We start from the raw sequence: 4730 nt of genomic DNA, 5'->3' as shown, positions 1-4730 counted from the left end.
TCTGTAGCTCAATGTAGGATCCTGAGGACAGAGCACTCCTTCTGTATCACTTTGTGATGTATCTGCAATGTCATTAGTATCTAATGCACAGTAAGAACTCAATAAATATTTGTTGAATAAATGAATAAATGAATGTAACCTCTGAATAAACACTGCCACTTCATTCTTTAAGTTAAAAACTGTATTCAGTACCTGCTTTGTGCCAGGTATAATGCTCAACTCTAAAACCACAAACATGGGTAACACACAGCCTTTTCATAGAGGAGCTCAATATCAATCAGAGGTGCTAAACATGTAAATAAAAAAATTGAATGTACTATTTTTTATGCTAGGAAAGCGATTTGGGTTGAATATAATTTTAACAATTAATTGTGTCAAATACAACTTATTGGTCAAAAATGCATATGAAGAGTTTTCTTAAAATGTTATAAGAAGGAGATTTGAGATCTTTCCTTATTATTTGCTTCACATGAATATATACACAGATATGAAAGACTAGGCCAGATTCAGTTACCAGAAGTAGATGGAGGGGAAATGAGTCTCCCCAGGGAGATGATGGAGGAAGACAGGGTTGAAACTGATATGGATGGATGGTTGCCCAGCCTGATAGGAGGGGGATGAGCTAGCAAAGTACAGCCCCTTTCATCCAGGCAGTGGTAGCAAACAGCTGAGGGGAACTGGATCACAGAGGTACTGGAACAGGTAATCAGGAACACAGGAAACGAAAAATAAGGTCATTTTGCCTTGGGGTATTTCTAATTTCTTCTGGTCTCCATTTTCACATATCTATTCTCTCCTTTCCTGAGCCTAAATCGACCTCTATTTCTCACTCCTGGAATTCGTAGTCTCTTCTCAAACATCCACAATATATGAACTTAAGTATGTTTACATTGGTTTGAAAAATATATATAGCCATATTCCTCTGGTATTTCTGTTATTTAAATGAATGAAATGTATTATAGATTCCTTTGTTCTTAAGAAAAATTTTCGTTTTCTTTTTGCTGCTACATAGCTCTTAAATTTTTTTCTCAAATGTTTACTTCTATTTAACTCAATTTAAAAGAAAAGTTTTTCACTCCTGATATCCATGAACCCTGCCTCATGTGATATGCAGTCAACCATGCCACAACTTTCTTTTTAAATATGAATATTTTAACTCTTGAGACTTTTCTTCCTGGGGTATACCATATTCTACCAAAAGAAGTATTTTAAACTAACATCTCAGGTAAGCTTTCGGCGGAACCATATTATTCTCTGCCCACCCTGTCTTGTTCCTCTTAACCTGCAACAACTTAATCCTTGCCCTGAGTGATTACTCAATAATTATCCTGTGGGAGGTTGAAGAGATTGCCTGGGGCCCCTCTGCCTGCAAGTCTGGCCCTGATGCTGCCCTGGGGTGGGGGGTGAGGGAGGGGATGAACTTAATCTGCTCTTGGTGACTCATGGGTTTAGTTAGCCGAAGGTGTCAGATGTGTGAAACTGTGTTTAAAGGTAAGTGTTGGAAAGAGGCATTTCTGAATCAATTACAAGTGTGTGAAATATACCTCGTCCTTTTCAGTAAATTTCAGAAGATGAAAGGTATCCCAGCAATATTGAAGAACGATTTAGCTTTTAGAAGGATAGTTCTCAAACATGTATCTGAGCATCAGCTTGTGCCTTGAATGGGCCAGAGTTTACTGCAATTATTATCATCTTTCTTCTTCTTTGCCAATGTTTTCACCTATCAGAAACTTGAATCCAAGTAACTTTCGGTTTCTATGTCATACAAAATGGGATGCACATGGAATGACATGAGAAATTGTGTAGTGTTCAAAAATAGGAAATTAAGAAATTGAAGACATGAAGGTAAAAAATATCACAACATACATAAGGAAACTATAAATTTTATAAGTGCTCAATTTGAACAAAATGGCAGTTCTGGCTTCTAAAACTGGGTTGCTTCTTAAATACAAGAGCTACTTTAATGATTATGACAAACAATCTAATTACATAAAACCACCAAAGTTTAGAAAAACCAACGTAAATCTCACTACAAAGGGATAAAAATATTTTGGATCCACATTACTTGGTGGAGGGCATTCTCAAGTCTCTGTTTGGTGGTGAGCCTTTGGCAAATGGAATAGCAAGACAGTGGGTAGAAGATAAATAAGAAAAGCAAGAAAAGTAAGAAAATTACAGAAAGTAGATACAAGATGAGATATATTTCAATAGAGTCAAAATATTAAGATGGTGGATAAGGTGGTAAAATTTTACAAGTTTCACTTGCCTGAAACAAGGTACATTTACTTGAATAGCTTTAGGATATCAGTAAATGGTTAAAAGAACAGCAAGTATATGTTGCTTTTATCTTCCAACTTTACTGAATTTCTAGACTTGGATAAGTAGATGCTCTGGAACCAAATTTAACATTATGTATTTAAAAGACTCTAACTTAATATTAGGAGATCCAAGACTCTATAATTAACATTCATAAACCATTAGCATAACTAGTTCTGAATTGGTTTATAGGATTGGAATATCTATGACATTGTCTATACCCTTCTGGTACTATAAATTTTTGTCTGGGACATAATTGCCTGACTCCCCAAAACTCTTATCTCATCCTTAATTACATGTATGTGTGAATTTTTGTGTTATGTAATTGAATTTAGTGTGCAATGCCATCTTTGCAGTGGACATTTATTCACGATGAATATCAACTACTAAAATGAAAAATTACTTAGCTCCGTAAAACTGGAAAACAAAAAAATCACCTAGGAAAGGTCTAAAATTAAGTGGTAATTAGAATGTCAAGACAGATAGAGAAAGAATAAACCAAAAGCTTCATCTCAGAAGGCCAAGGGGTTTTTTAAAAATTTGTCTATGTTTAAAGTTTTTAGCATCATAAGTATAAAAGGAATGAATGCAGATATTTTCAATTTTTATCTACAGTATCCCAATTTAAAAGGAATTGAATCAGCTAGAGAGTTAGACTTTTCTGTGTGAAACACCACAAAGAAATTGAGCAAGTACAGAAAGTAAAAACAGTGATGTGGCATAGTTATGAAAACTTAGAAAAGACTCATGGCAAGTACAAATTGATTATAGACTTCAGCCTATTTGTTGTGACATTTGGGGAACACAGATTTAGAAATGCATGTCAGGGAAATGTTCACATGCTATCCTATTCCTGTGGTCCTGTTTATATTAGTTTCATTGGGAATTTGTGAATATTCTTAAAATTATTTTACAGCTCATCAACAATTTTAAAACAACTCTCTGGGAATTCAGCCTACTTAGAATGAATGTAAGGCAGTGAGAGAGGAATGCACAGGATGGGAATTTTGTTCACTGAGATCTCGCCCTCAAGACTGGCACAGCCTGACTGCATAGCCTGGGAAAGGTCACAACCTCAATGTGTCAGTTTCCTCACCAAGGGAATGGGGATAATGATATTTATCTATCTGGTAGAAGTGTTAGGAGAAGTAATTAATGTTTAGAAAGGACTTTGAGATCCTTGGATGAAAGGTACTCAGTAAGTGCAAAGTGTTAGTATGATTATTTTAATAGTTATGATTACTGAGATATTAAATGCATAATATTCTACTGCTGTGAAAATTCTAGTGTGGGTGGGCACTATGGATTACATACCAAATGGTGGAAAATAAGTAACTTTAATGATTGTGTTAATTTTTATACAGTAAAACCTGGATGGACAGCACAGATATCTTTTTTTCTGTATTTCTATTTCTCAACATTTAAGTTTAGCTTTTGTTTTTAAATTCTAATAGTGAGCTCCTATTTGATCGATAAACGGTACCTTTTATCCTGAAGAGTCATGAAGACATTTAGTGCTGAGGTCCACTTACTCCTGGAACAGTGTGAGTGTTCTCTGAAACAGCTACTCCAGGAAGATACAAGCCTTGTTGCTTGGGGAACAATATTGAGGAAGCAGGTTTGAAGGGTTTAGTGACCTGTATTGTCAGTAAGCCGTCCCTACTTTATCCAGCTTTTAACCAGATCTCTGCTTGACACAATGGAGGGAAGGTAAGGCAGAGTTAACAGAGCAGCATGTTTGGGGTCGGGGGGAGCATTGCAGGTTATGAGATGGAGCTGAAAGTAAGAATTTCAGAGGAAGATCTTTTACTACAATAGAGATAAAATGTGGCATGGACTAATCAAAATGAGTCCAAAACTTATGTGTATTCTCACTTAGAGTTTTAAAAGTCCGGTAATGAGGAATGGAGGGAATACAAAGGAATACAAAGAAATTGGTGTCAATATAAAATATTTCAAATGAAGGGTACTCTCAGTACTTGAATGAAGTATTCAAATTTTAAATTATTTGGGCTTTTTGAACCCTTTATTAATCCTAAGTGTTCCTTTCTCATGAATCCATATTATATAATAGTATATACAGAGGGATTAGGAATAAGTATATATATATATATATGAAAAACATTTATAAATAAGAATCTGATTTGACCTTTGTGTTTTGTGAATGTGAATCTGATTAGAAATAGAAAGCTGTTTCCTCTAATTTACTTGTGTCTCGTCTATGCACTGCAAACCAAAGGTAAAAACAAGGCATTTTTAGAAATATCAAGAATAATAATATTGAGTCTCAATTAACTAACATATTTGAACTAGTGGGAAATAATCATTGCTGGCAAGAAAGTTAAGAAGTTTAGTCTCTGTGAGGAAAACTGAGATCATTTGTCACAAAGTGCCTAAAATAAAAGAAGTACAAT

The sequence above is a fragment of the Equus asinus genome, chromosome 11 (genome assembly GCF_041296235.1).
Source record: "Equus asinus isolate D_3611 breed Donkey chromosome 11, EquAss-T2T_v2, whole genome shotgun sequence".
Lineage (NCBI taxonomy): Eukaryota > Metazoa > Chordata > Mammalia > Perissodactyla > Equidae > Equus > Equus asinus.
The sequence above is the reverse complement of the archived record's forward strand: the minus strand, read 5'-3'. Positions refer to the sequence as shown.